This window comes from Halichoerus grypus, chromosome 6 (genome assembly GCF_964656455.1).
Source record: "Halichoerus grypus chromosome 6, mHalGry1.hap1.1, whole genome shotgun sequence".
Taxonomy (NCBI): Eukaryota; Metazoa; Chordata; class Mammalia; order Carnivora; family Phocidae; genus Halichoerus; species Halichoerus grypus.
The window spans coordinates 153,414,705-153,426,731 of NC_135717.1; the positions used below are offsets into that span (position 1 = coordinate 153,414,705).

At 41.4% G+C, this 12,027-nt stretch overlaps 1 protein-coding gene across 2 annotated transcripts in view; it reads right to left on the reverse strand.

The window, feature by feature from the left end:
• Positions 1-12,027, reverse strand: part of TMCC3 (transmembrane and coiled-coil domain family 3) — a 243,496-nt gene that overhangs the window by 116,576 nt on the left and 114,893 nt on the right. The window contains exon 1 of one of the 2 annotated variants that reach the window (XM_078076417.1): positions 9,190-9,362. The exons of the other annotated variant lie outside the window; for it this stretch is intronic. The gene's annotated coding sequence lies outside the window, so the exon portion shown is untranslated. Of the gene's footprint in view, positions 1-9,189; positions 9,363-12,027 lie in introns of those variants that run through there. 2 annotated transcript variants of the gene reach the window in all.

A 12,027-nucleotide genomic window follows, 5' to 3' on the forward strand; every position in this document is an offset into this window, starting at 1 on the left:
GTCACCTTTTCGGTGAGGCTTTCCTCGGGCTCCCAGAGTAAAGCTGCATTGCAACCACATCCTGATTCTCCCTCTTTCTCTACCTTGCTTTATTTTACTTCTTAGCACTTATCACTTTGTAACATACCATACAATTTACTTACTTGTTAGGCTTATTGTTTGTTTCTCCCAGTCAATATTCACAGTTCAGTAAAAAGCAAGACTTTTTTTTTCTGCTTTGCTTACTGATGAATGTATCCCCAGCACTGCAGTGTTTGGTACATAGTAGGTGCTCAGTAATTATCAGTTCAATAAATGAATGATTAAAGACACGCAGAATGTCTCATGATTCTAAAGTTTTCACAATTATGCTTATTTGTGATTTTTCTATAACCCTTGCATTAGGGTTCTCTGAATCCAACATGGACCTTTGTTTTATCATGTTCTAACTGTAAACACATCTGTCTTTCAAATAGAATTTGACTTCAGAATGAAAAGATTTAAAATCCTGGAGTACCATTAGCAACTAACTGACTCTTTCCTTGCTTCCAATTTGGTTTATACTAAATTTGGTTTGGAGGGAGGCGGCCTTTGTGTCTGTCCTGGGGAGGGAGCAGAAATCTTGGGAGGACTTCAGAAAAGAGTATTTGGCAACAGTTGGAGCTTAGACTTGATACCTACTCAAAAGCTAAGGGGGAAAATTAGGAGCTGGAGAGAAAAGGCAGAATCAGTCATATTGCCTGAGACTATGGTTCTCTAGGTCACAAGGACATCGCGGCCCAATACAGCTTTTAAGGATCAGAGGAAAAGTGGCAATCCACAACAGAAATAAAGATTTTAGCAGTGATTAAAAGTCACAACAAAAGCAAAACCGCAACAGGATAGAGATTCCAAAACAATAGGGAGAGAGTCAGCTCTGGAATAAGAAAGACCCCAGTTTGAGGCTGGCCCCACGCCCTTCTAGCACGCGGTTCTCAGGGTTGTGGGGGATTCAACACAAAGCCCAAAGCACCATCGGGCAAAGGTAGGGGCTTTGTGGACATTAGCTGCTCCCCAGCCCAACCTCCACTGCGTCCCCCAGAGTCCAGCACAATGTGAGACACAGAATGGGTGCTGAGCAAATACCACTTTAATGAACAAATGCGTGACTCAGGAGCTGTCTCTGCCCTCGTGCCAGACTTCAAGAATTGGCTTGTTTCCTCTCACTGAACCGTACCCTCTCACCTCTGTTTACCCTGCTGCCCAAATCATCTTCCCATTTATTGTTGGTGTCCCCAGTCCACAATGGAGCCGGAGCCTGTGACGTCAATCCCTGCCTGAGCCGCCAAACACTAATTTCCATTTAAAAACACAGCCTGTCGGCAGAGACAGGGAGCAAAGAGGCACCGTGCAGACTGCAGGCTCCATTTAGTGCTACAGGCACTAACAGAATTTTTTAACAGGTTCTTGTTTTTCTCCTCCGGAGGAAAGCTTGTTTCCAAGAAGGATTTCCCCCCTTTGTGTTCACTCTTTGTTCACAGTTTAGTGTTTACTTTTGCTTTTATCTTTGCATGATCCTTGCTGTTTCAAGAATCTGAAGAGATTCTGGGCTAGAATCCCTCACCCTTCCCCGAAAATATCTCTGGTTCGTGCCAGTGGGGGCTGACACATTTTCCTCGTTTTCCTTTCACATCTCTGGGATCACAAAGATGTGAAAGGATGCTGGGAAATCATATGAACAAACCTGGTATTTGTTTAAGGAATTTTTTTTTTAAAGTCTTCAGTCAAGATTGCATGCAACACAAAGTTCATTTCAATGGAATTCTTGGAGAGAAGGTTCTGGATCAGCACGGGCTATAGAACCACTGACCCATTTAGAAGCCCAGCAAGGTTAAGGAGGTAGAGGGGCCCTTTGCTTGGAAATCAGGCAAGCCCCACGCTCGGAGAACGGCTGTGCCCGCTAAAGCAGGTGGCCGACCTCCAGGACTAGCTCATAAGCAACAGGAGGATGGGGGCTGAGAATTCCAGGGTAAAACTGGCACAGCAGAAGAAGCGACACATGGAGGGCACCCCCAGCAGGATATGATCTCAATGAATGAAGAAGGACGCCTCTTCGTTTTGTTCACAATGTCCTCAGCACCTAGTTGCATGTGCAAGTTATGCTAGTATTCGGTAAATATTTGTGGAATGAATGAATGAATGAATGAGGGAGAAAAACAGGGTATGACAAGAATTCTCTTAAATAAAAAGTAAAGTTTTGGGGTGCCTGGGTGGTTCTGATGGTTCAGTGTCTGCCTTCAGCTCAGGTCATGATTCCTGCTCAGCGGGAGGGTGGGGAGGGGAGAGCCTGCTTCGCCCTCTCCCTCTCCCCCTGCTTGTGCTTTCTCGCTTTCTCTCTCAAATTAATAAACAAAATCTTAAAAAATAAAATAAAATAAAAAGGAAAGTTTTGAAAAAGTTTAAAACCTGCTGTTGTCATGTTTAATCTTACCAGAAAATATTTGTAATTCTATGGAAACCCCAGGTTGGTGTGGCCTGGAGAATAAAACATGACACCAAAGCTTTTTTTTTTTTTTCCTTGTCATATATGACAAATCAAAAAAAGGGACTTCAGGCAAAAATCATGAGGCCTAGTGTGAGCCAAATACGGCACTAGGTAGGAGGTGAAACACCAACAGGATAATGAGTACACAGGGGCCCTGGCTGGCTCAGTCAGAAGAGTGGGAGACTCCTGATCTCAGGGTTGTGAGTTCGAGCCCCAGGTGAGGTAGAGAGATCACTTTAAAAAAAGATGAGTACATAGAGCTATATCTATGTGAATTATTATGCATGTGTACATAGAGATATACAGAGTTACAATTTACTTGCCTCCTGTCAGACTCTTAATTGAACTACAGTTGACATACAATGTTGTATTACTTTCAGGTGTGTGAGACACTAATTCATCCAATACCACTAAGATGTAGCATTGTTATTTCCATTTTACAGATGCAGAAATTGAGGCTCTGAGAAGTTAAAAAAAAATGACTGAATATAAGGCAACCTTAAAAATAAGATGATTCTTCCTTTGCCCAATGAAAAAATTACTTCCTTCCAAATATATACACACACACACACACATACACACACACACCACATCTTCTTTATTCATTCTGTTGATGGACACTGAAATTGCTTCCATATCTTGGCTATTGTAAATAATGCTGCAATTAACAGAAGGGTGCATCTATCTTCTCCAATTAGTGCTTTTATTTTCTTTAAATACCCAGTAGTGTGATTATTGGATCATAGGGTACTCCTATTTTTAATTTTTTGAGGAACCTCCATACTGTTTTCCACAGTGGTTGCACCAGCTTGCATTCCCACCAACAGTGTACGAGGGCTCCTTTTTCTCCACATCCTCACCAACATCCGTTATTTCTTATCTTTTTGCTTTCACCCATTCTGACAAGTGTGAGGTGATACCTCATTGTGGTTTTGATTTGCATTTCCATGATGGTTAGTGATGTTGAGCATCTTTTCATGTGTCTGCTGGCCATCCATATGTCTATTCAGATCCTCTGCCTTTTTAAAAATCAGATTATTTGTTTTTTTTGGTGTTGAGTTGTAAAGTTCTTTATATATTTTGGACATTAATCCCTTATCAGACATATCATTTGTGAATTTCTTCTCCATTTGGTAGGTTGCCTTTTCATTTCGTTGACTCTTTCCTTTGCTGTGCAAAAGCTTTTTATTTTAGTTTCTTTTTGCTTTTGTTTCCTTTGCCTGAGGAGACAGATTCATAAATATGCTGCTATGGCCAATGTCAGAAAAATTACTGCTTGTGATTTCTTTTAGGCATTTTATGGTTTCAGGACTCATATTTAGGTCTTTAATCCATTTTTAGTTTATTTTTGTGTCTGGTGTAAGAAAGTGGTCCAGTTTCATTCTTTTGCAGACAGCTGTCCAGTTTTCCCAACACCATTTGTTGAAGAGACTGTCTTTTTCCCATTGCATATTCTTGCCTCTTTTGTCTAGATTGATTGACCATATAGGTGTGGGTTTGTTTCTGGACTCTATTCTGTTCCATTGATATGTGAGTCTGTTTTGTGCTTGTACCATACTGTTTTGATTACTAAAGCTTTGTAGTATAGCTTGAAATCTGGGAATGTAATACCTCCAGACTTTTGTGTCCCTGCCCCCGCAATCCCCCCCCCACCCCCCCAGGCCTAGAGTTACTTTAACCAGCAATGGCTAGATAGGAAAATTGCAGTTTTAGGCCCCAGATGAGATTTCATTTGCTGAATCTGAGTCAGAAACACAGACACTGAATCTAAGGCTAAACCAAAGAATATGAGAATAAATAGATTAAAGGAAGAAATAGAAGACCTATAATATTTTTCTTCCAGGGAGATGAATAATGTATAATCAGGTATCTATTAATACTTTTCTATTTGATTCAATATACATATATCAAATGTCTTCATCATCACTTGAGCTAAACTAACACAGTTTTCTGGAGTCTATTTACTATGTCTGTCTTGTTTCCTCAGTAGAAAGACATGTGAATACAAACATAGCCCTTTTTCCCACCATGTTGTTTAAATGGCTGCATATTTCACGGCACATTTACCCATTCTCAAAACTGAACACTGAATTGTTTCCAAATGCTCAGTATTAAAAAGGGCACTGAAATGAACACCCTTATGGACAAACCTGTACATATGTTCTTAATGATTTCTATAGGATAACGCTATGTCAAAAGTGTCAAAGGTCAAAACCTTATTCCTAAGATGGTTTTTTTTAAGGATTAAAAAAAAATTTTAAGTACAATCTAGTCCCCAACATGGGGCTCGAGCTCACCACCCCAAGATCAAGAGTTGCATGCTCTACTGACCGAGCCAGCCAGGTGCCCCCCACCAAGGTTTTTTAATCCACATTGACAAACTCTCCAGAAAGATTGTATCTATGCATACTCTGTAGTAAGGTAAATGTTTCATTATGTTTTCCTGGTATTATCATTGCTACGTGTGTCAGAGTTTGGCTTTAATACTCAATACACTTTCTAAAACAAACATTTTTAGTTAAGCATAATATATAGGAAGCTAAGTAGGTAAAGTTCATAACCTAAAGTACGCAATCTGAACAATTTTTATATAGGTGTATCTCTGTAACACCATCCATATTAAAATATAAGATATTTTCAACTCCCAGGGCGCCTGGGTGTCTCAGTCAGTTGAGCACCTGACTCATGGTTTCGGCTCAGGTCGTGATCTCAGGGTTGTAGGATCGAGCCCCACATCAGTCTCTGCGCGCAGCGTGGAATCTACTTGAGATTCTCTCTCCCTCTACCTGTCCCTCCCACTCGTGCTTGCTCTCTCTCGCTCTCCCTAAAATAAATAAATCTTTAAAACAACAAAAATAAAGAAATTTTCAACTTCCCAGGTTTCATTATGAGTCTTCTAAATCAATACCTCCCACCCCCATCTCAGCATAAAAGATATAATTTTTTTTTTTTTAAACTTCTATCACCATCAGTTCATTTTACTTGTCCCTGAACTTCATACAGGTACACTTTTTGTGTCTGGCTTCTTTTACCGAACATAATATCTTTGAGATTCATCCACAGTTTTGCCCATGTCATTAGCTCACTATTTTATCTTTATTTGAGAGAGTGCGTGAGTAGGGGGGAGAGGCAGAGAGAGGGACAAGCAGACTCTGTGCCGAGGGCAGAGCCTGATGTGGGGCTCAATCCCACCACCTGGACGGAGATCATGATTCCAGCCGAAACCAAGAATCGGCCACTCGACCAAACAAGCCACCCAGGCGCCCCAGCTCATTATTTTAATAATCAGTTCATTGTTTTTATTGCTGTGAAGTATTTCACTGTATGAACGAACCACAACTTATTTTATCCATTTCCCTGTTGATGCTTATTTGGGTTATTAGTTTGGAGCTTTTACGAATAAGAGTGCTATAAATACTCTTGTGCATGTCTTTTTGGTAGATATATGTATACCTTCACTTCTCTTGCATATATACCTAAGAACTGCTGTTTGTGGAATAGGTATTTGTATGACCGTTGTGGAAACTGCCAGTTATTCAAAATCACTAACCTAATTTACATTCTCAAGAGTAAAGTGTGAGTTCCACTTACTTTACATAGTTACCAATACATTGTCTAAACCTTAAGGTACTTGGTAGATATGTCACGACAGAGTCTTTACATGTTCAATTTATATTTCAGTAATTTATTCTGGGTTTCACCTATAGTACACAGAGTACAGTAACAAAGGAGGACAGTTGATTCATGTGGTTGATTCTTAGTACAAAGTGTCCCAATTATCCTGGTCAGCATGTTTGAGACCATCTGACATGCAAAAAGATTAGAGAAAAATCCGTATGACCTTTCAAGTCAAGCTATTTACCTCCAAGATGAACCCCTTAGATGGACAGTCCACAATATGCCACAGAGTCAGCAATCTAAAGTCAAGGGCACTTTTGGGGTACCCAGCTGGCTCAGTTGGCAGAGTAGGTGACTCCTGATCTTGGGGTGGTGAGTTTGAGCCCCAGGCTGGATACAGAGATTACTTAAAATCTTTTTTAAAAAAGTTAAGGGCACTTTTATCTCAAATCTAAGTAACTTAAGAGATTCATATCTAATTACTAATGCATATTATACTCATCATAGTAAGACTTTTCATCTCCATGAGAAATCTCAAAAAATGTACAGACCGACTAATAGAAGCCACATCTGTCTCTGAGAAGGATGTATTATTATGTTCATTTTACATATGTGAACTGAGACTTTTAAGAGGTATGGCTAATGCAATAGTGAATCAGCCTCAAAAGCTACATGAAGTGCCAACTCCAACTCTTTGTCCTCCAACAAATCACTGTCAGAGACTTTTTCCACGTGTGCATTTATAAAAAGTAATATGTAACTGTCTACCTGGGGGATCTAGCCATCTGTTAAACAGCTGGAGCCAAGAATGTTTGAATCTGCACAACCACCAAGAAGTGTGATCTTGGTGTGCAATGCAGTTGTCTCGCCATTTCCTAGTCATGCCCAAGGATCACAGCAGCACTGATTATCTTCCACCTGTCCCTCAGGATTGCTCTACCTTCTCTGGGAACCCTTAGAGATGCACTGCATCTAGGGACTTCCAGCTGGGCTCACCCCTGGAGAGCACTGGCGGGAGAAGGGAGAAAGGAGTGAGGCTGAGTATTCATTTCTCATTTTCCTTGTCCATGTCTTGCCGCGGGCTGGCTGCCGTTAACCAGAAGTCACAGATCTGGTCAGGCAACCCCTCCACATTGCCTCTTACCCCTGGGTTCTCGTAACCACTCCCTCCCTCTTCTGGTCTGGGGCTGGAGGGGGCACTTCTGCTACCAGCCTGAAGTGGCCCTGCTCTGTCACCTGCATTTTCTCTCCCCCTTTGTAAGGAGTTTCTTTATATATATATTTTTAAAGCAGGCTCCATGCCCAGTGTGGAGCCCAACACCGGGCTTGAACTCACAACCCTGAGATCAAGACCTGAGCTGGGATCAAGAGTCAGACGCTTAACCAACTGAGCCACCCAGGTGTCCCAAGGAGTTTCCCTATTAATTCTCTTTATATTACCAGATTTTGTGTATCATGCAGTTTCTCTTTGGACTTTAAAAGATATTGTAGTTTTGTTAAAGGACCAAGGTGAAGCCTCATAACAAATGAAAAGAAAGGCATCATGAGAAACATCCTAGGGACATACCTAATCTTAGGAGGCCTGGAAGACGAAAAAGGAACAAATGCGCTTTCCCTACCAACCCACAGACATTACCTATAATGAGCTGATGGTCCCCTTTACATCTGCTGCTTTGCAGGATATGGTGGGGGTGGGGGTGCAAACGGACTTCATGTATAAAGTTCACATGTGGTGAGCACCTGTTACGTGCCAGGCCTGATGTGGGGATCTTCATCTACGTGGTGTCATCATGTGTTGTGAAACCCTGAGCAGACTCGTAATCTCTCTTCATCTCAGCTCTTTACCTGCAAAATGGGAATAATAGGACCTACCTTGTGTTATTGAGAGAATTAAATAATACATGTAAAGTGCCTAAGACAGGACATAATATATGTTGAATAAATGTTAGCTACTAATAATAATGACACTAATTATAGTGATAGCTATAAGATTAATTAACCCTTGGGGTGCCTGGGTGGTTCAGTCGGTTAAGTGTCCAACTCTTGGTTTCAGCTCAGGTCACTATCTCAGGGTTGTGAGATCGAGCCCTGCAAGTAATATCTACACTCAGCAGGGAGTCTCTTGAAGATTCTCTCCCTCTGCCCCGCCCCACTCGCACGCACGCACGATCTCTCAAATAAATAAATCCTTAAAAAAAGAATAATTAACCCTTATAACAGTCTTCTGAAGTAGATATCATTTCCCCCATTTTAAAGATGAGAAAACTGAGGCCTCATGAGCTGTGTCACAAAGAAGCAGAAGGGAAATTAGTTCTTGATAGCAGGGAAAGAAAAGACCATAGTGGGGCCCCAACAGCCCTCCGGGGCGCGGAGGGGGATGAACTCGGCTGCAGTGGCGGCGGCGGGGACGGGGACGGCACTGGGGCCGCGGAGCAGTCCCGAAGGGGCAGTCCCGGAGAGGATGGCTTTGCCCCGTCGGCGCTGGGGACCCGAGAGCATTGGGATGCTGTCTATGAGAGAGAGCTGCAAACTTTTCAAGAATATGGAGATACAGGAGAAATCTAGTTTGGAGAAGAGAGTATGAATCGGCTAATAAGGTGGATGCAAAAACACAAGATTCCATTGGATGCTTCAGTGCTTGATATTGGAACTGGAAATGGTGTTTTCTTGGTTGAACTTGTTGGTACTTTTAGTATTCATGTATTAAAGCCAAATTTTGAAAAGAAATTTAAAAAAAATCTTGGAAATGAGGATACTGACCATGTTAATCTAAAGTAGAAGAGCAAAAAAAAAAGTAGTAGAACAACTGTACCACTTACTTTGAGGAGTCACGTAGTCCAAAAGGGAGGCTGCATGGATTGTGAGAAAGCATTAAATGAGAAGCCAGGGGATCTGAGTCCTAGTCTTGGCCCTTTGGGCCACTTAATTCCTCTGGGTGTAGTGTAGGCTCTTTCCTAAATCTTTCCACTTGTGATCTTAATTGGTTTCTTGAGCTCAAAACTCTGGAAAAGTGTGTGTATGAAAGAAAGATGACTTTTTACACTTCTGGGAGGACATAAACACTTTACCTTAGGTGAGCGTATGGTTTGAAGAGAGGATTTTGTCTGTGGAGCTGAGTTTTGGCACAGGTTCTACTAATTAAACCATCACTGTTGTGTACCACCTGTTGTGTGCTCATTGCTGGGCATGGACGTACTGTGGAGAAAATTAAACACTTAGGCTTCCTCCTAAAAAAAAAAAAAAAAAAGACCATAGTGATCTGCTGATTGTGCTTTCTATGAAAGTGAAAATTCTTCTATGAGCCATAATTACCAAAAGACAACTAACCTGTTGGTCAACTGAAATATAAATGCACACATGTATATGCATACACAACACATCATATACATACTAAAAACCAAAATAAAAACCATGGTATCTTTTAACTAACTACCCTTGGTTTTTTTGAGTCCTTGATTAACAAAATACCCAAATACCCTATGCTTACTGAATTCGACTACTGAGTATACTTGCACAAAAAGATTTGGTTGATGCCTTCTTAAAATATTCTGTGAAGAGCTATGGCACCACACATCTTAGATCTTTAATTGAGGATAATCCTTGGGGAATTACAGGGAGCCAAAATTTTATGACCATGTAAGATAGAAAAAACACTTATGTAAAAAGTAATGCCATTCTTTAAAATTGATCAACATCTTCTCATTGTTCAATACAACATTTAATTAACCCTAAAGAAGTTTGACTACTTCCCTGTTTTGCATATTATACACCATATACATTTAGGATCTTAAAATCTCCTGTCACTTTACAGATGCCTTATGTCTACTAAAGGCCAATAATAAAACATTTAAGAATCTTCTGCTATCCTTCTTTAAATAAAAGTAAATTAATTTTTTTAAAGGAAAGAATTGGGGCACCTGGGTGGCTCAGTTGGTTGAGCATCCGACCCTTGATTGCAGCTCAGGTCATGATCTCGGGGACATGGTATGGAGCCCCGTGTCGGGCTCTGTGCTCAGCCCAGAGTCTTGTCCCTCTCCCTCTGTTCCTCCCCCCACTCGCATGTACACTCTCTTGCTCGCTCTCTAATAAATAAATAAAAATCTTTAAAAAAAAAAAAGGGAAAGAAATTAATCTGAATCCCGTCTGACACCAGATCTGTATTTATTCTACTACCATCACCAGGTCATACTCCCCTGGGCCAGGATTCACAACCACATAAGATATACCACATATGTCTTCTCCCCAGCTGAATGACAGAAGAGTCCTCTTTCTAGTTGATTCTCAGAATGCCTCTTAACATGCTACCTCAAGCAGCCACTAACAGCCAATCGGAGTAGACTTGTGAGGTGAAACTTATTTGCCAGCCCTGCAGGAAAACATTACTTCAGATGAACAGGACAAAATCGGATTTAACAAAGAATGTGTGCTCCATAGATAGGGAACTTTGCTTGGTTCACTCGTCTTCAGGGCCTAGGAAAATGCCTGGTACATAGGAAGCACTCAGTAAATATTTGTGGAAGGAAGGGAAAGGAAAAGGGAAAGGGAAAGGAAGGAAAGAGAGAGCAAGCAAGCAAGCAAGCTGTGATCTACAGAACCAGTGCCACGCCTTCAGGAAAAAGACAAAAAGAAGAACATAATGCAAAGATAGGTACCATAAAAGCCTTCTGGGTAAAATGAGAAAAGTGAGTAGTCTGAATTGGTCTGAGTAACACAGCATTTAAAAGGAAATATGGTAATGCTTTCAAGCATCTATATCCAGGCAGATATTTTTTTTTTTTAAGATTTTATTTATTTGAGAGAGAGAATGAGAGAGAGAGAGAGCACATGAGAGGGGGGAGGGTCAGAGGGAGAAGCAGACTCCCCGCCGAGCAGGGAGCCTGATGCCGGACTTGATCCCAGGACGCCAGGATCATGACCTGAGCCGAAGGCAGTCGCTTAACCAACTGAGCCACCCAGGCGCCCTCCAGGCAGATATTCTAATGGGCCTCCTTTAATAAGCAGATGAAAATATTTATAATTAGTAACACCATTTGCCTCATACTGTTTATAATTCAAGTTAATAAATCAATCTCTTCTTGGGGCACCTGGGTGGCTCAGTTGGTTAAGCGTCTGCCTTCAGCTCAGGTCATGATCTCAGGGTCCTGGGATTGAGCCCCATATTGGGCTCCCTGTTCATCAGGGAGTCTGTTTGTCCCTCTCCCTCTGCCTCTACCCCTCCCCCCTGCTCCCGTGTGCACGCACGTGCACTCTCTCTCAAGTAAATAAAATCTTAAATAAATAAACAAACAAATCTCTTCTTTTTGGAGTGAGCAAATAGGACCTTCAACTCAAATTCTGAGTGGGTGAGTCTGAATGAATGAGATCTTGAAGTATTTGAACATGAGCCCCAAGGGATCACATGTCCCCTTCTCACTGAAACCCAGCAGAGCCCTTGTATAAGACTTTTTTTCCCTTGGACTCTAACACGGGCATATCTTTAATTTTCTTATTGTAAAACTCATATATATACTTGTTCTAACAAATTCCAAAAATACGTAAGTCCAGAAAGTAGAGGGCACAGGGCACCTGGCTGGCTCAATCAGAAGAGCATGTGACTCTTGATCTTGGGGTTGAGTTTGAGCCCTATGCTGGGTACAGAGACTACTTAAATAAATAAATAAAATTAAAAAAAAAAAAAGAAAGAAAGTAGAGGACGGAAAGCAAGCCATTTCCTCCCCACTCCCCCCACCCCCCCCACCCCCGACCATTCAACTCTTCCCCCACCCACATGACAACAGGGTCAGCAAACTATGGCCTGCGGGCCAGATCTGGCCTGTTGCTTGTTTTTGTACAGCCTGAGAGCTAAAAATGGTTTTTATATTTTTAAATGGTCGGAAAAAAAAAAAAATCAAAAGAAAAATATTTTG